The 22,882-nt window shown below is 42.2% G+C and overlaps 1 long non-coding RNA gene across 2 annotated transcripts; it reads left to right on the forward strand.

Annotated features, from left to right (window-relative positions):
- The first annotated feature begins 3,813 nt into the window (after positions 1-3,813).
- Positions 3,814-17,851, forward strand: LOC308200416. 2 transcript variants are annotated; one of them, XR_013955611.1, is made up of 4 exons: positions 3,814-4,988; positions 8,613-8,688; positions 8,852-8,904; positions 9,853-15,015. It is a non-coding gene; the product is annotated as an uncharacterized lncRNA (long non-coding RNA). The 2 variants fall into 2 exon arrangements; XR_013955612.1 differs by adding an exon at positions 15,773-17,851 and having other exon boundaries at positions 3,817-8,904; positions 9,853-9,974.
- The last annotated feature ends 5,031 nt before the right edge of the window (positions 17,852-22,882 follow it).

The raw sequence follows: 22,882 nt of genomic DNA on the forward strand, positions 1-22,882 counted from the left end.
TCACTTTAGAGAACTAAGTTAGTTGACATGAAGGTATCAAGCAGGGGTACCTTCGATGTGTAGAATTCTGTAGGTGATTGTCTTCAAATCTTCTTTAAAAATGTGAAATTGGATGAAAAAGGATAAATGTGTTCATTTTTTTTTGGAGAAAAACAGAGAGGAGTTTGGGATTGGATTGATGTTTGGCCAACCTGTTCCCTTTCATCTCTATCTCATAATATTGTTATCTGAAACCAACTCTAATGTATGCCTTTTCAAATCCTGATTTATGAATTTCATGGTTTGAAGCAAGTATGACAACTCCAGCATGTACACATAAATGAGATACAGTAAGATTTGCAGTCTGTGGGGCTATTTGTTACAGGATTGTTGATTCCTGTGCAATTCTTATTTGATAGGTGCCTAGAGTATAAATGTTAAGTGGCAACTTCATTATTTTATCTCTTCTGTCAAATAAGGTCAGGTGATGCCTCAGTTGTCTTGACCTGTCACTGCCTGCGATGAAGACAGCTGACTGAATCTAGATAGGCAGGAAACTTCTTGACCTCTCACGTCACAGACGTGCTCTGTCCCATCACAAGTGACAGAAAAAAGCAGTATCCAAAGTACCTTTCACTGGTCAGATTCAGTGTCTAGATATTCACGATGCCATGGCTTAGTGCAGAACAATGCTGGAGGCATACTCAAATCCTTGGGCACTGACAATGCTATGTAGCATCCATCAGCATTTCCTTGTTTGTCTTCTAAATTACCTACCTCCTAACAAGCAAGAGTGACAAAAAGAATGACTTTAAAAAGGGAAAAAAAGAATAAGGAAGGTGATAAAAAATACAGAAATATAGGGCAGATAGGGACATGTCATTCATTTCAGTCATCTGCTCACATGCCACTTAAGCTGCTGAATAGACTCGGAGAGTCCATCTCAAGTGCTGCTAGTATTTTTGCCTACCTTCTTCCAAATAAAATACTGATCCAAACTCTCTGCCTTCTGAGAGCAGAGAACCCCCTTTTCCAGGCAAAGTTTACTGTGGCCAGCTTATATCTATTTGTTCTTTTGCCAACATTCCCGTTAGGTGAAGTAACTCTGCTCTGTAAATATGTCAGAGGGGTAAACATCAACAACAGAGATCAATCGCATCTTATTGTAATGAGCTAATGAAGCCAGTCTCTTCTAGATCCTTATATGGGAAAAGAAACACTTTTCCTACTAATAATTCTCTGATTGCGTGATATTGATTTTTCATGAACATTATGCCTAAAACTGTACATACCAAAATGAGGTCTTACCAAAGTCCTGTACGTGGTACAGATAGTTTTTTTTTTTTTTTTTTTTCCCACTGCTGGAAATACCTTGGTTTGTTCAACACTGCAAATAGGTGACTTGGAATTAGAATCTGCAGCCACCCTAAAGGTCTAGAAAGCTTGCAGCTTGAATCGTCTGCAAGCCTTTACTGTATGAGGTTCTCCCACAAAAGTGGGATTTACAAGCCTGGCTCCTGTAGAAATCCCCCCCCCCCTTTTTTTTTGCTATTCTGACTCATCGCCAGGTCTCATGAAGCACCCACGGTTCAGCTGAAGAGAGTTTGCATGCAGTCTAGTGAAGAACCAGCAATGAAGGCAGCCAAGACATGTTATGAAACATGTCACGCTTGCTGTGGTGTCAGCTAATGTTTCTGAAAATGAAGAGTACCCTGCTTTACACCTTATGAATTTCGGGATAACTTACAAGGAAAGATGGTGTCTTATTAAAGATCTGTAAATGCTATAGATAACTGTTTTGCACTTACTGTATTTTCCTCACTCCACACTTTTGACACAGCTTATTAATTATTAAAAAACAGAGGCAGCCCTTCATGTAAGTGAAAATCAGAAGAACAGTATATCTTTTCTGAGGTTCAGGAGCATCATTTCACACCTCCTTAGTAAGTGACCCTTAAAACTCCTTTGAAAATCCTCAATATACATATGGACAGGCCATGGACGTGAGACCCAGTCACAGCAAAGCTACAGAAATACATTATGCAAAGAGGTAAATTTTGTTTTTTATCTGCTTCTCAATAGCAGCATGTTGCATGAAAATAGAAAGATCATCCACCTAAAAGTACAGACAGCTCAGCAAAGCAGAGGGTAGTGCAACTGCCCTTCATAATAAAACACATCTTACAGACATTAGTCATTCAAAATTATAGACTGGGTGAAGCATGCTTATATCTTTTGCTATATTGAGGCACATGTTTATTTATCTACAAAGATATGGGCTGGCAGCACAACAAACCACTTACCTTTCACTCGTGTATGTTGGTGGGGCTGTCCTGGGTACTACTGCAGTCTCCCGAGCTCTGTAAATTATGATGTCAAAGACCCTTACATAAATACATTTGAAAAAATAGCCAGATTTTGTCAAGATGTGGAAACGTGTAAAAAAGATTTTTATGATTTTAAGGATTGCTAACCTCAGTAAAATAGGAAGTTAGGGAAATTCTGACGAAAAGATGTAGCTTGGGCTAGCAAAATCTAATGCTGCCATTCACAAAGCTGAAATAGATGTCTCAGTAAGATTATCCTGCTGCCTGTCCTTCATAATACCAGAATTGTTTTCCCTTCATCTCGGATGATATCTTATCAAAGAGAAGTGGAGTGAATGGGCCAACCTAGTTTTCAGTTAAGGTGGCGTGTATCAAATGAAATGGAATTTCCTCAACGAATAATCAGCATAAAGGAATGTGTTAGAGCATATTTACAAATAGCTGCAGGTCACCTTTAATTTGGGCATTACTGACTTATTCACGCTCCACTTCATAGCTGTAAAATTTTCCTGACATAACTTATTTCTATTGAAAACAGGAAAAAAATAACAGTGGCATATACCTGGCCTGGCTCTTAGTGAAACATATATAAAAAGCAAAGTAAATTTCTCATTGCTGGTTATATAACAGGCTGCACACCTTGACCAGAAATAAAAAAAAAAAAGAGAGAGGAAAAAAAAAACCATGACAAAAGTCCATCACAGCAGTGCAATCATCTTATTTACATCACCACTCACAACCATCATTAGGCTTTATATACTACATGTATAAAAGCACCATGCAGGCTCCTGGCCCACAGTCCCAGACCTCCTGGTGTTCTCTCCTGTTGCTGCAGCATCTGTCACTTGTGTCTTGTACACGGGAGTCAGCTGAGCATCCCTTCCCACCTGTCAGCTGTAAAAGGTAGTGACCTGCTTCTGATGGTATTTCCACAGCCATGCCATGCATGCACTGGCAGGTGCAAAGATGAGGGAAGAAACCAGAAGTTATGACTTGGAGCTGCCTCAAACCCTCTCTGGCCCATTAGGTACAATGTACTAATGATACTATTGTACCTTGTTTTCCCTGTTGGCTTCAGCTTTCCCTTTCCAATTCCTTGCGGCTTAGAACAAATTTGCTGTGAGTCAGGGGCTGGGATACTATTGCTCTGACCTCCATGATTCCCAAGTACAGAAAATATGGATCAGTAAAGAGAAGATAAATTATAATACAGCTTTGAGTGGCAGGCAACTCCTGCAGATCTTTAAAAAAAGTAGTCGGCCACACACCAGGAGGAGGGAGCAACTTATAATCTGCTGTACACAAAAAGAGAATGCTGTCTGGGAGACACACAATATCAGGCTTTGATAAACATTTCCCACTCTTCCCAGCTGGGGAGGTGTTCATTTTCAATGGATAAAGACAACTTTCATCTCCCTGTATTTGGCTATGTGCTGTAATGTAAAGTGAATTATTTGGCTTCCTAGTGTGCACACACCCACCCCCTCCAACCCCCCCCCCCCAATTAATATTTAGAAGATATATGGTTTTTGGTAAATTTGCATGATAAAGTACAGAAATGGATTCTACTTGCCACAAATTCTCAAACTGAAATCCATAAACATTAAAAATACATCCTCCCGTGAGTACGCATTTCATGTTTCTAATTGTGAAAATGTTTGCTCTGTGACAATTGATTAGTAAATACCTGAGCACCTGCATATACTTTATGAAATTCCAGCTCCTTCATGGCTTGCCTCCACAGCTAACCTCTAGAAAGGTGGAATGGATTATGCTTTCTATAGCTTCCATTTCCACCAAAGCTGGGACAGAGGAGTTTAGATGGACTATGGCTGGATACGGAGTAGTTTGTCTTCCTTCATATGTATAGTCACCACTCAGGCCCAGGTGTTAGGTGCTGTTGACTACACTAAGGTTAGGTGGTATCTCGCCACTGTTTTTGAGTATTAAAAACCCACATCTCTGACATTTTAAAATATTTTTATTCTGCCTTTCCAAACGCTGACATCACTTACCATCACTCAGCACCCTACAGGCAAACCAAGGCTGTCAACCCAGACTTTCCCTGAGCTTTACCCATCCAGCAGCAAACCTCTCACAGCAGCAAGCACTCAAAACACCAAGGATGTGTACAAATTCCCCGTGGGCAAATACAGAATAAAGTCCCTTGCATTAAGTCTCATTCCTGTCTTTAATACTTAGAGATTGGCTTAAGCCCCAAAGCATGACATGTAAGTTAATTAAGTATTAAAAAGTGGAAGTGCAAGCTCCGAGTATTCTCTATGTTTCTTGAAGGACTCCCAGTGCACAGACACATGGAGGGGGCTGGTCCCAGGGCCACTCAGATGATGGAAGGTCTCTCCATTTGCCGTCCACAGGCTCAGGATCAGCTTCGACATTAACGTCTTGTCAATAAGGAGAAAGAGCAGGATCTGGCCCAGGGTGCAAGCCAGGGGATGGACAGGCTGCTCTGCTCTGCCTTCGTGAGCATGCTTGCGAGAGTGCCTCTGTGTAGAGGTGTGCTCTAAGTGGTAATTAATGTGGCTCACCAATGATCTAAGGAGGCATAAGTGATGGAAAAGGGAAATTTATTAGTATGTATATATTCAGATTCCTTCTCTCGGCAAGATTTATGATCAGAAGTGCCTGGACAACTACTGTGGTTTCATTCATCTATGTGAGGTATGTACAGTATATTTACAGTAGCCATTTATAGATTGCGAGCTTTTTTCTTTGAAAACTTTAATTTAATAACTCCTAATATCCTCAGTCTCTTTCACACACACTGTGCTTACCGAACTAAAGCCTTCTATTTCCTTCTGAATAGAAACCACTCCTGCCCAGACCTTGTGCAGCTAGGGATTTGAGTGCAGTAGACAATTTCAAAGACTGCTCTTTCTATTTAACAATCAGTGCATTAGGCTAAAATATTCACACAGATGCACTAGCAATTGAAAGGGTGTGCGGTGTAGTGACAAGGTCCTTCTGTTACCTGGAACTGTAGAATGATGAATGAGCATTAGTGGAATATTCTTTTGGCCTTTAGGTTTACCTTGATCTTCTCACAGAATGCAAATTGACATTATACCCACATTTCTATAGTATTTATTACTGTGGTCATGATGTGAGGGCTTTTTTTCAATATGAATAGTGTAAAAGGGGAAACATATTACTGCAAAGAGGCATTATTGTGCTGGGAATGTATAAACAGCTGAGAAGAATAGAGCGACATGCTCATAATGGAAACTGAAAGCTCTTCATTTTGTCCTGATTGTCTACCCTTCCTTTTTAAACAACCTTCCTTTTTCCTAGCTATCAATACAAAGTTCTTTTTGGTAAAATGAAGTGCATTCATGCTGCCTGAAAGAAGCTTTTAAAGTTGATCTGTGCCCACACAAAAGGGAGGCAGTGTTTGAGCACATCAAGTTGAGGAAGCAAACTTGGTCAATGTTCATTACTCATGGCTTGACACTCTGAGCCTCCATATCATTTTGTAAAGAATCAGATAAACTTTCCTCGTGATAAACAACTGAAATAATTTTTCTTAGCTGTCAAGTCCTTTTCTCCCATTTCCAGCCTGTTCTCACACTCTTCCCAGCTCGTAAAAGCAACTGAGCACAGCTCTTTGGACTGATAAATGGGCTCCTTTCAATTGGTGGCAGGCTTCAGGAAAAAGAGATAATCCTGGATAATGTGGACACAGTTTTCATTTCATGTCACCCAATTAAACTGCAATTATCCGGAGTGCAACAGCAGAAAAACTGGAAAGAATGGTTGGAGAATGAGGAGCCCTGGCTCCCTGGGACTCTTTATACTACACACATTAGCCTAGATTTGTTCTATTCTGATAATAAAGTGCCAGTCTAAGCACTTAGCAGCACACAGCGAGAGACAGCCCAGCTGCAACCTGTAGCTCAGAGAGAAATCCTCTTGCAAGTGCTCTGGGAAACATGAGTTCGACCCAGGGTAACTTTCTGGGAGATTATTTGCATCGGGAACCCAACTCCTGTGCCGTAGTTAATTACATCCAGAGCAATATGGTCAGGAGGTGCTCCGAACAGCGTGGCAAAGCTCAGATTACAGGTAAAACAAGGACAAAAAAAGCTTTTTCTGAACATGACTCACAGGAGCACTGAGAGCCAAAAGAGAGCAGTTATCAACCATTTTATTATGAAGGCAAACTGCACTAACATATCTTATCTCTTCTGCATTTTGGCTGAGATCTAGGGCAGGATGAATTTAATATGTTAATATGTCTTATTAAGTTACCGCTCTTGCAGTAAAGTAAACTGGATAATCTAACAGATCTGTTTTATCTCTAATTACCATGATCCTGGTAAACTGCAATTAAATAAACAGATGGAGTTTTTAAGCTTGTGGCCTGGTGCATGGGAACATTTTAGTAATTGAAATGCATCTATTTGTTATTATTGCTTTATTTCATTTACCTAGCACTGTGAATGCATGGTGGCTGTGCTGCAGGCATGGGCTGCAAGCATGAGGTGACATCTAAAGTGACTCCTAAAAATAAAAAGCTTTGTTCTTGGAAGTCCCTACTCCTTGCCCTTGAATTTCTGATTTAATTTACTGCTACGTGGAGGACCAGCCAGGGCTACCCCAGGTTGTGAGGCACGTTAGGTAATTTGGCCTGTTCCCTCTTCTGAGAGGCAAGCGGGGCTGTAGGGCGCTCCATTACGATGTATGATGAACACAGAGAGTCACTTTTGCTTGGGGCCTCTTTGCGCACTGGGAAGCAGCAGCTCAGCTGAGAACCAGGGCCCTCGGTGGCAACACCTGGGGGAGAGAGCAAGCTCCCAGGCCAGATGCTGTGCCTCGGTGACGTCCCACACAGGGGCCACCAGCCTTGGGGCAGTAAGTCAGACACACTTGCCCTACCTCCGGTGCACAGGGGGCAACAAAGTCAGGATTTCCTATGTTAGGCCTAGAGCTCTCCACCACAACCATGGGAGACTCTTAGGTATCACTGAAGTCTTCACCAGGTGCCAGGCATTGTGTTTTTGTGAAAGCTAATATTGAGTGATAAACCATTATTAGCAAGTCATGTAACTCAAAAGTGTGACACTTTGGCAGGGAAGAACAGGCAAAATCTGAGCCTGCACGGTGATGAAGTGCAGGAATCCTGAATGAAGCCCAGATATTGTATAGGTAGGTAGTTTTCAGACTGGAAACATTCTGTTTCCACCTCAAATTTTCAGTTTGGCCCTGTATTCAGGTATTTACCAAATGGAAAAATGTATTTCCCCATCCCACCTGGGAAAACCCCAGGTGCAAAAAGATTTGGATTCTTCAGAGATGTTAATAAAATTGGGATTTCCCTGTTTCCAAAATAATACCATGCCTCCCACACTCTTTATTCCATCCCTTCGCATTCCTACCTGAAGCAGGTTCTGGGCTGCTTTGAAGATCGCTTTTCTGTTTAAAACTTGAAAGGTACCTTGTTCCTTATGGAGCCTATTTAAAAAGCAAAAAGCTGTGCCTTGATATACACAGGAGCTGCGGAGAGGAAAGCGGGGCTGCAGCAGGGACATGGGCACTCACATGCACAGCTGATGTGAATGGAGCTGCTCAGCTCCTCTGCGAAAGGGGGACTTACACCTGTAGAGGTATACTTTTTAAACTGCAGCAGCTTTCTTTTAGCTCCTTTTCTGGTGTCAGGAAGCCTCTATGCAGCTCTTCTACAGAGAAGGGCAGTCAGAAGAGCCTTGGCTGGTATTTTACTGGCAGCAGCAGAGTTAGCACGATTTTAAGGAACAAATGCATTTTGCTTCTGGAAGCTCCCTCTCAGGGACATGGTCAGTTCACCAGTGACTTGATCCTCTGAGAAACTGAAATAGAAGCTTTTCCAAAAGCCAGTCCCAAGAGTTTTGTTTTTTCCCAAGCCAATCCTAACAGTTCAAAGATGAGCGGGAATGAAGAAGCCGGGGGAATTTACAGGAGGTGCCAAAGACTGATACACATACATAGGTAAAGAAAGGTGATTGCATTTGATTTAGGGAACAAAGGCTGGGCAACAAAGAAAAATAAGTCAATCTCTTGATTTAGGAAGAAGGTCAAGTGTTTGAGCAATATTAGTCACTTGCCATGCCTGAAATCTCTCCTGATGAGAATGTCAGCACATTGATTTTATTAAGTGACATTTACCTATATAAAAACTGAAATTAGGTCCTGCATGTAACACCATGTGGTACCTTAGTCCCTTAGCAGAGTGCATGGTGCATACAAAGTGTATTAACACCACGAGTTAACAGCATATAGCACAATGTAACGGAGAATTATGTCGCATAGGCTCATTACGTTGATTGTGTCACTGTGTACACACTAAGAGGAGGTCCCTTACCAAGCAGCCCTGTAGTCCAAACAGGTGGGAAAGACAAATTCATGCACAACACCTGGACAACTTGCTGGGCACAGAACCTGGGCTTTCCAGCTGTCAGCTCAGGTACTTCCCAGGAACTAGACACTGCTGGGCAGGAGATCTGCATATCACTCACATAACTGTTTTATCATTTATTTTCTTATCTTAGAAATACAACAAGAATGTAAGAATATCCAAGCCAGATGCTGACTTCATTTAAAGGTAGGGAGAAAAGGGAGTCACGCCTTCATAAATGTCTGTTTCCTCATTTCTTTCTCCAAAGAGAAATGCTATCACATACCAATCTTCAAGAGAGGTTACTACATGAAGTTTGTAAATCCCTTTGAAAATATACGTATAATATATGTTTATATCAAAAAAAAAAGATGCTTTAAAACATCATTGGGAGTGATTTTTCATTCCAGTGTGGAAAAGACCAAGTCAGTCCCTATGAAAGACTGGATGTTAAATGATTATAATCTCCACAAGATCCTTCTCTCCATTTCTACCTATTTGCAACTTGTTAGGAAGGAATCAGAAAGCCTGGGATGGACACAATTTACCTTGTAGTCTGCCATGCCCCATAAAGTTGTTCAGGGAGGAGAAATACTAACTCCTGAGTATGTAGCTTCACCAAAATATCAATGCGTACTTTTCATGAGAGCTTCGTTAGATGATGGCATTTTTCTTGACTACCAGGAGTCATTGTTTCCCTCAGAAAGGAGCAGTGTCGGATAATTTCACCCCCTGCTTTCTCTTTGGTTGCACAGTGGCCAGAAACAGGAATTAGAGACCCCCCAAACCAGGCTGAGGCCAGCGCTCTGAATGGAGCAGCCCTGTCTGAATCTGATGCTAATGAGATCAGGAAGAGAGGAAAGGATGAACTCCAACCCTGGGCTGCCAGGCAGCTCGTCCTGTGTCTGGGGCCGTCAGGGCGAGAGGGAGGCAGGGGGGCTCCCGAGGTACCGGGGATGAGGATGCTGCTCAGCTGGCAGGAAAGGGAGCAAGCATCTCACTTATCTTAATAGCTCCTTTTGTTCAGGAATCACAGTAGCAGCCCTTATTTGCAAACTTGAATAAGTATAATGCACTCGGAGCTATCGCACAGGTGCTAGGCACCAGCGATTTTTCTCCTTGGCTGTACAATGACTGCTTTTTTTTGAGTTGCAGGAAGGAACTGGAAAGATTCATTCAGACAAAAGTGCTGGCTGCACATTTGGGCAAAGTGCTGACTTGCTTTTGTTGCCGTGTACGTGGTGCCATCTCTGAGCCCGACGATGATGACCTAGAAGGTGATCTGACAATGAATGTTTCTTTTGGAAAATGTTGACTATTGTAGAAGCTCACACACTCATAATGAGACTAACTGCTTCCAACAGATAATTGCCTGGCAGTTGCTCTGATAACTGGGAAGATAAACAGGCTATTTTTCCCCTTCCTTCAAGAACTTAACAAGAGAAGCAAAAACAGAGCCTTGAGCATCTGCAGGCAAGAGTAAATCAATAGTAAGAAGGAGCATTTGAGAAAAATAGATGCATGGGTATTGAGCCATTTTTCTGAGAAGTTATACCCAGCAAGGGTCTGTCTTACTGAATTTAAATGGGATTATTCCACCTCCATCCAACTTTGCTTACTTGCTTTCTTTGAGAATCTGGCATTCGAATGTGTCAGTTTTCAGGAAAGGTTGCCTGCCAAATATGATTCTTTTTCTTTCTTTCTTTCTTCCTTTCTTTCTTCTTTCTTTCTTTCTTTCTTTCTTTCTTTCTTTCTTTCTTTCTTTCTTTCTTTCTTTCTTTCTTTCTTTCTCTTTCTTTCTTTCTTTCTTTCTTTCTCTTTCTTTCTTTCTTTCTTTCTTTCTTTTTCTTTCTTTCTTTCTTTCTTTCTTTCTTTCTTTCTTTTTCTTTCTTTCTTTCTTTCTTTCTTTCTTTCTTTCTTTCTTTCTTTCTTTCTTTCTTTCTTTCTTTCTTTCTTCTTTCTTTCTTTCTTTCTTTCTTTCTTTCTTTCTTTCTTTCTTTCTTTCTTTCTTTCTTTCTCTTTCTTTTTTTTTCTCTCTCTCTTTCTCTCTTTCTTCTCTAACCATGGTTTACACTTTGTCCAAATCCACAAAAGAAGGTGGCTATTGGATGTAATACTGTCCAATTTGTGGATAACGTCCTTTTCTTCATACAGCTCTGCTGCCCTCCAAGTTCACTAGGTGCTGAGGGACTGTAAAACTTACTAGGTTGAATTTCTGAGAATGAATAGAGAGTTATGAAATGTCTGTAAAGTACTTACCTCTTGAAATGGGCTAAGATCATATTACATGCTTGAGGATTAACAGTTTGAGGAACCTTGGAGCATATGGCTTTGTAAAGCACTGCTGCTTCTACACAGATTTTTTTCTGTTTCTGTGTTAACCTCTGTTGCAATTTAGGAGACGAAGAAGTCCATCACCTGTAATTCAGGAAGAAGCGAATTAACCCACGATTAAAATACTTGAAACTAAGTCTACCCTCACACATGAATACATAGCCTCTTGTTAAGGTTTCTAGAAAGCTAAAAAGATGCTTGGGGGCAAAAGAAATAAGTCTGCAGTGTTAGAGAACATCTTTTCCCAATTAATAAGGAAGAAGGATCCAGCATACCCTTATGTCTTTTGCTGTCTGCTTCGTTGTGATTAGTAGCCTTCTTCTGGTGTAAGATGTTATCTCTTTGTGCATCAGGCTGTCATTGTAATAGCAATTCTTACACATTGCTATTGTTGTGAATTCAGATACCCCTGATTAATATTGAGCACCTATTGTGCTAGGATCTCTACAAACAAATAGAAGAATGTATTTGCCAGTGTTATCTGCTATGATTATACATCTTTTACTTAATTATTTTAAGTTATATTGTTACTGTGTGCTTGTGATATAGCTTATTGAAAAAGCCATTTCTTCTCTCTGAAGAGACAAAAGCTCATTTCCATTAAATTTTATTTTATCAGATTTTGCTTCTTGAAAAAATGTTAGCAAGCTAAATTTTTTTATTATTTTTATTTTTTTTAGAAAAACCAGACAGCCAAATATTTCCTCATTCTTAATGTAAATGTGGGAGGTAATATTGTTATTCATAACTTTTCCAAACCAAGGTACAATATTTGGTTACAAGAAAAGTAACCAAGTAGTCACTCTGTTAAAGAAAAATATTCAGGGTGGTTGGAAGATGATTTCCCCATTTTCCTTAAGAGAAAGACGGGGTTATAAGGTAGTCAGGCAAACAGCCCATGGTGGTTTTAGTCTATAGCTTATCATTTTAAACTCACTCAGGATCTGGAAGACCAAATTCAATTTTCCCTCCTACTTAAAAATTTGAGCAAGGATAACTCAGTAACTTAATTTAAGTATGGCATAGGTTTCTCATTCTCTCCATGCATCCCTTCTTCATAAATCATTTAAATAACCCATTAAATAATTACATTTGAACTGGGGCAAGATGCAGACCTCCACAATCTCTCTTTCCCTGAATGAGGAGGCAATCTGGGTGGGATCTGCCTTCCAACTCCCACCACAGTCACTCGGCTGGAAAAATGCTTCAACAGCCATTGAGCAGGAGAGGAAGGAAGACTCTGTGATGGGTGAATGAGTGGGGATCCAGGCATCAAAGAATCAATGGCTTTTACAGCCTTAATTATGCTCCTGTTGTGAAGCTGGAACGCAGAGAACTCTCTGTCTTATGTTCATCTGACCCTGCAGACCCAGAGACCGCAGTGGCACTGGGTCCTACCTTCAGCGCCAGCCTGGACCGTGGCCCAGCAAAGCATCCTGCCCACCACCTGACGGCCGCCTGCACGGGGTGGCAGCGCTGCCGGCGGCAGCAGCTGCAGGGCTGCTGCACATAGCTGTGGTGTACATGGAAATGAATGGTAACTGGAGTTGCTGCTGCTGTTTTTATTTTGGCTAGTTGGCAGGCGCCTCGCTATTCTTTAGCTTTTGAATTAGGATGATGTAAGAGGCCCAAACGCTATGCTAAACACTCCACTACAAGGTTTATCCAAAAAGGCTGTTGGTCTTGGGAGAGCTACCCGGAATCACAGACAATTCGGAACGAATTTCATGGGTAGTCGACAAGTTCATGAGCTGAAGATGTGGGCTGGTTCCTAATCCTCTGTGACTCTGGGTGGCTGACTTTCTAGAGGCAGACCATGCTCTGTCTGTGGGAAGACAACAGTGCATCGACTCTTTGTGCTCACATTTGCACCCACAAAGGTGGTGTAATGTGCCCACAGCCATGCACAACCCTCCTCTGAGGGCTTGCTCTCCCAGGAGTCTCTAACATGCATTGTTAAATCCATATGCTTGAATGGTCAGGCAGATGCATCACCCCCATATGACCCAGGCTTTTTGTAAAGCAGGAGGAGGAAGCTCACTTGGGAAACTGTATCAGAAACAGAGGAGCTCAAGTGCTGGTTGTTATTAACATACCACGCTGAACACACGCTCCTCCTCATCCTTAAGCCCTCCGTGATACCCAGTCTATCGTGATGGTTGATAACTCCCTGTCTCTGAGCTCATTCCCCAGGTCTCACGCTGGCTTCCTGCATGCCTTCAGTTGTTAAGCATCTGCATCCTTTCTTAAAACAGCTTTGAGGAACTTCTGAAAATGTAAAACTTAATAACTTCATGCAGGGCTAAATTTGAAGCACCTTAAGATCACTGAAACTGGTAGGTGAGAGAGTGGTCCCTCCTCCAGCTCAGGGGTTTCGTACTACTGAGGGTGGCTGTAAGTAGCTGCTGCCACATCACCTAGTGTCAAGCTGAAGGCCAGCAATGTGCTGTGGTTGGTACCCTCTCAAACTCTGGCTCCTAACACTGGGCACCTTGCACTGTACGAGTCAAGGGTTGAGCAAGGGAGCAAATCCTGATTTCGCTTAAATATCTGGGAAAATTAAAACTTTACGGCACTTGCAGCAGGTAGCTTTGCTTTTACTGTTTTTCATGTAAATATTGGAGAAAATGGTAGTGTTATGATCATAAGACTCTTAGAAAAAGTATTTTGCACACCAGCAGTCTGTGTCTCCGGTCTACCTCTCTCAGAGGTAAAGCTTCTCTCTCTGTGGGGAGAACCGGGCAATTTCAGTACCTGTATAACAGTTTGCTGACCACACGGACAAAAGCACACGTTTATCTCTTACCTTGATGGAGCTGGCTGCCCTGCCTGAGGACATGCCTTAGAGCAGCCACCGAGGCCCCAGGACAGCAGGGCTCAGGAGGCCAGCCCCGCGCAGGCAGCACGCTGTGCTCTCATCCTGTCCCCTATACACCCGTCACCCACCGCCGTTTGGTGACACAGGCTCGGTGACACCAGGCCAGCTTCCCGGCCGGGAAGGCACTGGCTTTGTGAGCCCTGCTCCCTCCGGGAGATTGGCAGCCAGGAGTGCTGGGGAGTGACAGGCCCCATAATGCACCCTCGCCGCCAAGATGGAGAGTGTCACCTCCGTAACGGGCCCGGCTTTCATTAGCCTGAATGCAATTGTGCTAGGTTTAATTTTTGGAGTGTTTGCAGTTTTTCCAGCAAATAGCTGTTTGAACACAGTGTCCCCATTATATCACCACAGTCAAAGAGAGGAAAGATAAAGGCATTGTGCAAAGTTTCTGTGGCTTTGCAGACAAGGATTTATGTACTGGAGAACTCTCATCTGGCAGTCAATTTGCCTTTGTCTTTCAAAGCAGTGGAAGTACCAAGGGAGTATGCCCAAGAGTTTTATTTGCTATTTACCAGATTACTGAAGTATCAGGCATCTTTAGATCTGTTGAGAAGAAAAATGCTTTCAAAACGATTTTGCAAACTTCTGCTTGGGCTGTGGGGAGAGGCAAGTGAAACCCTTGAAATGCTGCCCATTGAACTGCTGGAGGGGTGTGTGATTGAGGAAACAGCTTGAGATTGTACATGTTCACGAGTTTAAAATGCGATCTGTCATAAGGGTCTGTCCAGTAGAGAAAAAGGAAAAATGCATCTGACACTGTCTGCCTTAGAGGGGTAGCCATGTTAGTGAGAATAGCTCTTTCTGGAGAATGGTGGACCCTGATCAGCGTATATAAGGGTAAAGCAAGTTCAGAAAAATCAACATTTTCTTGACAGGCAATGATGAGACATTAATTTACAGATCCTCTCAGTTTACAGCTCAGCTTACAACAAGCAAGAAATATTGCAGTTAATGCAGTGGGTCCTGGCGAATACTTCCCCCCGCAGTCTTTCCCTACTATTTGATTCTGACTGACACAGCTAAAATTGCAGTGAAGGCAGAGCCTAGAAGAACAGGCTTTATTGTTTGAAAGCAGAACTGAATGGTATTCCTCCAACACTCCTAAAGGTGGGTGAGAACTGAGGGGACAGCTGCTTACAAAAATTTGTAATTTAGCATTAAATACAACTACTGTACTGCATGATAAGTATCTTGGGTGCTAGATCATCCTGGGATTTGTGGAATGGTTAGCTTTGCTAACATGAGAATTAATGGAAATAAGTTGTGAAACAAACTGATTCACATGATATTGCTGAAACAAATCAGAACAGAACCTGTCAAGGAAAAAAAAAAAGCCTTTAAACCAGAGTAAAATATGACCCACTGATTTAGAGTTATCAATAGGGACCAGTAAATACACTGGAATGACTAAATAGCTTGAAACCTTACCAGTGCCTGAAGCCAACATTTACGATGTTCCAAAAAAAATACCTACCTGAATGCCTGGCATCCACAATTCTTGTAATTTCTGATTCCAGGTAAAATATTATGTGGATGGCCATTTCTGTAGCTAGCTCTTACAAATCCAAGAGCTGTGAGGTATCTCATTAAACAATGCTTATTTCCCACAGAAGATGTGAGACTAACCTTCTGCTGTGTTTTCGCTATCTCATTTCAGGGAAGGTTTCTGAGCCTATTCTTTCAAAGGTGTAGGTGTTGTCTGTGTCAGTTTCTGAAGAGTTAGTTCCTGGCTAGGCTGCTTAGCTGGCCTCTAGCCCCAGTGCACAGTGCACTACACAACCCTCTTTTAAATATATAGTTTTAGTCATTTTCCTTTGTCCACATGGGCCTTACCTATTGTAATGTGAGGCTTCTTCTTCCCAGTGCCAGCATGGAACACGATGTCCTGCTCTAGAAAAGATCATCAGGCCTGTTGGGATGACCAGCTTTTTAATCCACCTGAAGTTCCGTTTCAGCCAGACATGAAGCAGCCTATATGAAGACATACATAAGGCCAGTACTGTGCCAGTGCCACCATTAGTTTGGTCATGAACATGATGTTGATGGTTGCTTCTGTTGGCCTGAGAGACACTCTCTCCTGGGGAAGGGATGGACGGGAGGACCGTCATCCCACTTGCTGCTGTATCTTCTTCCCTGTGTGGTTCGGAAAGTTCTGCTGTGGCATCTAGAGTATTTTCAACTGGTTCAGTGGTCACTGAACCAGTTTATGTGTATCTGCAAAACATGACCAAAAGATCTCAAAAGAAAAATGAAACAAGCCAAGAATGTCTTTTGTGTGAGGTACTGGTCTGAGGCTCAGAAGATGTGGAAAATCCATTGCCGCTTGGGCAATTAGCATCTTCATTGCTAATTTAGCCTCAGAGTTACGCTCTCTCTCTGTACTTCTTTCTCTGCCTTCTGTTCACACTGCCCCTTTACTTTGTCTCTTTAGGAGATATATGCCATGGGGCATTGATTATGTATCTCTATGTGGATATACAGAGCTTGGTGCTGTAGTAGATCACTCTGGATACTACCAGTAACAGCAAATAATAAAACCAACTGCGATAACTTCTCTGGAATCTGTCTTTTGAGGAGAGACACCCAATAGGTATTCCAAATGTAACTCATCCCCTTCTTTATAAACTCTGCACTATCACAAGTAACAGCCCTCTTCTCCTGGAGCACACCCTCGATTCTCCTCAGCACTGCATTCTCAGGACATTCTGGTAATAAGGATGATAACTTTTCACTACTATAAAAGAAGATGCAATCATTGTCTCATTTTTTATGTAATTTGGACAAAAATGTTAACTACACATCATTAGGGCTGAGCTGCTTCTGTGGTATAAAGTAATTAATGCTGTTGGGTGTTGTAGAATTCTCCCCTTATCTGAGCCTTGGTTGCCCAGGTTTCTGCCTGGAAAATGTGGTGCCTTGGCAAAATTAAACTGAGGATTTATAGTACAGACACCTTAACAAAGGCCTAGATTTGTATATGTTGCTTTAAACCTGTATTTCCAGTTCCAAAACTTCATAATAAAAATGATTAAATTAATCTGCTATAAATAACTGGGTTGAAAATTACTTGACTTTGGCTACAAAACAAGAAAAAGTATTTCAGGGAACATATATATAGCTATACATACACGCACGAATATATAAAAAGCACTTTCTGTGATAGGTTCAGAAATGCAAAGAATATTACACAGATGGAGAGACTGATTTATTCTTTCTGGAGCAACTTTAAGGCAGTCTGGATTTCCTCTCCTCTCCTATTTAGAAACAATGCCAAACAAGAGGTTCAAGAAGATCTATAATAAACCTCAGCTATTGATCTATCTTCTACCTGAACTTGACCCAGATCAAATATATCTTTTGCAATTCAACCACTTTAAGACCTTATAGTCTGGTGTGTCCAAATGGATGTCCCCTATATCAGGCCCAGGAGTGAACAGAGTACTAGGCTTATGCTTAAATTTCAGCAAGTATGCAAGTGCTTCGCTGGATAGGGCTTTGTTCAAGTATGTGCATTTGTGAACTAAAGGCTCGATCCCATATATTCAGTGAACCTTTAGGTAAGAGCAATACAAACAACAGAGGTATCCCTTACTCCTTTCCCTAAGACCTCAAAACAAACAAACAAACAAACAAACAAACCTAAATGATTATCTGGGTAAGAACAAGAATTATTTTTTTTTCACCAGAATCAAAAGCAAGTCTGTGAGAACATGTGTAATGAGCACATGGTGCTTATAACGCAGCTGTGTCAGTGCCCTGAGTGCTGGACCCTGGGCTTGGACCATCATAAACCCAAATCTTACATATGTGGAGCTCATTTAGTGCAGAACCAACATATTTGTGACTTCTGAATTTACTATGATTTGTGGTCTACTATTATGAATCTTCAAAGTGTCTACAATTTCTTTTATTTTTCTTTTCTTCTTTTTTTCTTTTTTTTGGGGGAGGGGGAGGGAGGAGGTGGTGGGAAGGGTTGGTTTTTTGGATGTTAGTATTCATTATTTATGTCTTGGCTATAGCTCTTTGGGACATACATTGTCCTCTTAACTTTTTGGTGCACCATCACTTAAGTCTGGGCTACATTCTCCAGTAGGGTGGTCTGGCGGTGCTGCAGCACAAACAGCAGATAACAGCACCATGTTATAAATTATTTGTTAATGACAGTAGCTCTCCCAATAAGTAGCAATGAAGGGTCTGACCTCCAAGGTCTGCTACTTGTGTGAATCCTCATGGGTGGCTGATGGAACTGGGGTGAAGGGATAAGCTGTGGCCAGAGGTCCAGGCATAGTATTTGACAGAACTGCGTCTGTGCTTGCTGCTACAGACCAAGTCATTTCTTCTTGAGGTTGCAGTGGGCTCTGCTACTTGCCAGGGGTCTGATGAAAAGCAAGAATGCCCCAGTCCCGATCTGGTTTCCCCTCTCTGTTTCACAGAGCATTCAGGGAAGGATGGAGAGATGCCCTTTAGCTTCCAGGGTCTCTTCTCCTGTGCACCCACCCACACTGTGGGGGTGATCATTTGGAAGGGTGATGTGCTGGGGAACTGGCACCTCTTCCCCACCTGAAATCTGCCTCAGCAGGCTCCATGATGATCGAAGAGAAGGTATTTGGCATGTTCTCTTGTACGGATGCAGATGCACAGGTGCCACTAAGCTGTGAAAGGACAAATGGTGGGAACCTTTCCTCTCTGTGAACTGGGGTGAGACATTGTTCTCAAGACAATTCACAGGACTCTATATCTGAAAACAGAGACCTTTTGAAGAAAGAGCAGCATCTGTGAGGAGCCAGAATGTGGCAGTCCTTTCCTTTCTCCTCCATGGATCTGGAGAAGGAGAGCAACTTGGCTCCTCCGTTTCCACAGAGCGGTTTTCTAATCCCACTTAGCCAAAACCATGCTTAGCAAGGAGGGAATGAGCCAGACCTCTTTCCATCTGGAAAATCACCATCTTGCTCTCCGTGCAAAGGAGAAAGCAAGGGGAAGTGTTCCTTCTGCTCCTTACGATTAGCTCACCATGACAAATATGCAGTATGGAGGCCTGACCTACAAACTTCTCAGGGTCTTTTGTAGCAGTCAGCAAACAGGAAAAGACAAATGTACTGCTGCTGAGATCGTAAAGAGCTTTGCCTTGGGAGTGAAGGAGGATCAACATGCTACCTCTTGGGCTTGCCTTCCTCGAAAGGAAAAATATGTAGTGCTAGTTGGGGGAGCAGTCAGATGTGGAAAGCCATATGCTGGTTTTGGCTCACTGAAGAAAGCCAGCATCTGGTTCGGCTCTGTTTCAAAGTTAAAATTTCTAAAATGGAGCCAAATATTTAAATAATATTAATAATTTTATTTCCTGAATATTAACTATGGTACATGGTGAAATAACTGCTGTACCTGCAATAAAGGGTTTTTAGGACTGGTGAACTGCTCAGTCTCTCTGTCAGCATTTACTCACTCGTGCAAGCCAACTATGCACTGCATGGCACACCATTTCGACCATGCATTGACTGCTTAATTAAAAGTACTGCTTTTAAAAGAGCAATAAGTTTGGTATTTTTCTTTTTTAATAACTGCCATAATAATCACCGTACTAAAGAGGAGAGTGCTAAAAAGTAGTAAAAATTTATGAAAAGCATATAAGCTTAATAAAATATTAGTTAAAAATTCATGACACAGTATGTCATTTTGTGTCAGGATGCACACAAACACTGTTCAGAGCTATTGGGGAGGAAACTCTAACACACTTTGTGTAGCCAATACTCAATGCCAATTTCCATTAGTTATCTGGCGTTCCCTTTTTCAAGTGGGTGGGAGCTTTGTGAAAACTTTGCAGGCTTCTCTCGTGTTGGTGAACACCCTAAGTTTCAAGTTACCTGGATTTCTCCAAAGGGTGTGGTATGTGTGTAATGCTTGGAAGGTGAATAGAAGATCCAGTGGGATTCTCATATTTATCTTACAGAGGGCATCTCAGGCAATCTCCTCCAGAAAGCCTTCAAGAGTCCCTTTTGTTCTGCAGTGCCAGAATGGTGTGATTAGAGTAAGTGATCCTGATTATGAGAAAGGGTCTCAAAGGGTCTCTTCACTTCATATCAGGGAAGTTTCATGATTTTGCCATTTACAGATGAGAATCTAAGAAGTGCACAGGTCAAGGCACAGATTTTTAAATATGGATTTATGACATAAAAATTCAGTGGTTGGGATGATTACTTTCAGACCTCTCCTAGTCATGTGCGGTAACCATCTGAAGGCAGGCCTTTCACCTCCAGAAGGCCTCCTAACCACAGGGCCGCTGCTGGCAACAACAGGAGACAGAGGAAGGAAATTTCTGCCAGGTTGGCATGCAGAGAGGATTGTCCTGAATCAGAAGCCCCAAGGTTCAGAAATTATGCCCCACTTGAGATGCGCAGGGGGAGGTCGGTACCTCCCTCTGGCCATAAAGAAGTGCCCTTGCAGAGCACTCCAGGATGGCTCCAACACAAATTCCTCCCCAAGATTTGCCACTGACTAGTTTAGGCAATGCTCTTCTCAATTTTCTGGCTTGTCTAACTCCCATTCCTTATCCCCAAGTTTTACACAGTCAGCTCCCAATTACCCGTGGGTGGTTTATCCAGGGGGCTGATAAACCATGGACGTAGGGATGCGCAGCCAGCTCGGATCTGGCCAAGCTTGTTAACTCTTACAAAGGATTACTGTGCTGTTGCTTGGGCCAGCTGGGTTTCACCTCTGTGTCAGGGAGTGTCCAGCCTAAGGTAGCTGGCCGTGCAGAGCTGTCCAGGCTCACTCTACCTTGCCTTCCCAGCCCTGGGGGAGCAGGGATGCAGGCAGAGAGACGCACAAGCCCTCCTGCATGAAGCTAGCATCACAACAGAGCAAAGCTGGCTGGTCCTGACAGAACTTTTGAAGAGTTACAGAGACGTCTTGGTGCTGGGACCCCAGGGCTTTTTGCTGTGGCAAGACTGGTCAGTGGGGTGCTGCATGATGCTAGCTCACAGTATGGGTATCCAATCTGGTGCAGACTCCTGGATCCTGCAGGGAGCAGGAAGAGGTGAAGAGGCGTCTGAAAGACTCCGGGCAGAGCTGGACACAGCCAGAACTGAGCTGGAAACAATAAGGCCTGCCAGATGTGCTCTTGATCCCTACCACATGTCTTATCCAGGTTTTTCTGTTATATAGAATTCCTCAGGCCATATTGCCCCAATAACAGTGCCCATATGGGCTGTTCAGTTCAGGGGTGAATATTTCAGCAGGTGGCACATCATGCAGAGGGTTAACTGCTGCACCCTTGAGGTTGGTCTAAATGCCTGTGCTGATTTTGTTCACCATCCCTCACATTAGATTCCAATATTTCCAAATGCTGCTCTAAGTGACTTGCCACAGGCTGCAGGACAGGTCAGTGGCACAGCCCGAATCCAGGCCCAGGTAAGACATGTGAAAATTCTCCAGCACAAACTGGGAGCTCTGTGGGGGCTCCTCATAGCATGGGCTGGTGTGGTATTCATCTGGAAGTGCTACTGTTGCTATACTGTAATTACAATCTGAAAATTTTAGAGGAAAAAGAATATTTTTAACTCTCATTTACTCTCTGTTTTCCCATTTACTATATTTTATTTCTCTTTGAAGGACAGGAAGCTTGCATTGATCCTAAAGCAAAATACCAATTTAAAATATGAGACTCAGACATGCAGGCCAGAGCAGATGCTGACTACTCATAGAGCAGTTGCATCTGGATACATTTGATATCATGTCCTCACATTTTTACTCTCAGTTTTTACGCTTGTCAGCAGATTACTTATTTCCCAAATGTGGTATTTCTGGATTGGACCTGACAGTCGTGGCACAGTGCATGAAATCTACTTTGGGAGCATGGGATGCTCAAGCCATATGACCCATAAGTTAGTCTCACAGGGTAATATAAGAAAAAAAAATGCAGAAAACACTGGTCTTTCACATTACACAGCTAGAGAAAGCATAGGTCTGTTTTTATCAATGACTCTCTGGGCTGCCTTCTGCCTGGATGGCTTAGAAATTTTCTATTTCATCTTGGTGCCCAACGGTGACCTCAGTGTTTTCAAGAAGAACAGAACAAATAGCTGATAGAAAAAGGAGTTAAAGTAGCCTTACTGAACAAATAAATTGGCAAGTGTATCTAATAATTGCATGGGTTCAGCATTTTTCTGCGATAAATGAGTAAACTTTAAATGTATCTCTGAGATGTACTATCACAGGCATTGCCATGGGCAAGTTTTATCCAATGATGAAACAGCAAGGCCTTGTGAGATAAAGATGATAGAAGGGGTACTATCAGGTGGCAGCTGGGTAATTACAACTCTCTATTTGGGCTCTGTAGTGATGCTGCATGTGATAAGTGGAGAATAATGAAGAAAAAGGAGTAGTGATAATACAGGAGCTAAATGGTAGAAAATAGCCTATCATAGCCCACAGCCCTCTGAGTGCCTATGGGGACTTTGAACTATCTTCTTCAGTTTTCAACCACAGAAAAATACTCTCTCTTTCTTCTTCCTTTGCTAAATTTATGTCTGGTGGGACAAAAGGGAAAACTGAAAGGAAATCATGGGTATGTGAAGAGAATATGACCTTTGCAAATAACGCTGAAGGTCACTGTGTAATTATTCTAAAATAAAAGTATCCTGTAATCTTGTCTGTACCCACAAAAGATGTAAGACCATTTTTTAATGTGATTCTGAGCAATTTTGTTGGGGATCATGGTTTATGAAAGGTCAGCTAAAGTATTTCTAATTGTATCTAGTCTAGCTCTTTGCTCAGAAGAACATAAATGTCATTTGTTATGATAGAGTCAAACACTGATTAAAGTGAAAGACTGTCAAAAGACAAACTCATTACATGTAAACAAAAACACTATTTCCTGAGTGAAGATGGGCTCTTATACCTCTAAAACAAAATGCAGGAAGGGAAAAGTTCCTGGAGCTGATCATTGAAACTGTAATTCCTGTTGTTTTTTTGTTTGTT

The sequence above is a fragment of the Anser brachyrhynchus genome (genome assembly GCF_964034855.1).
Source record: "Anser brachyrhynchus genome assembly, chromosome: 1".
NCBI lineage: Eukaryota > Metazoa > Chordata > Aves > Anseriformes > Anatidae > Anser > Anser brachyrhynchus.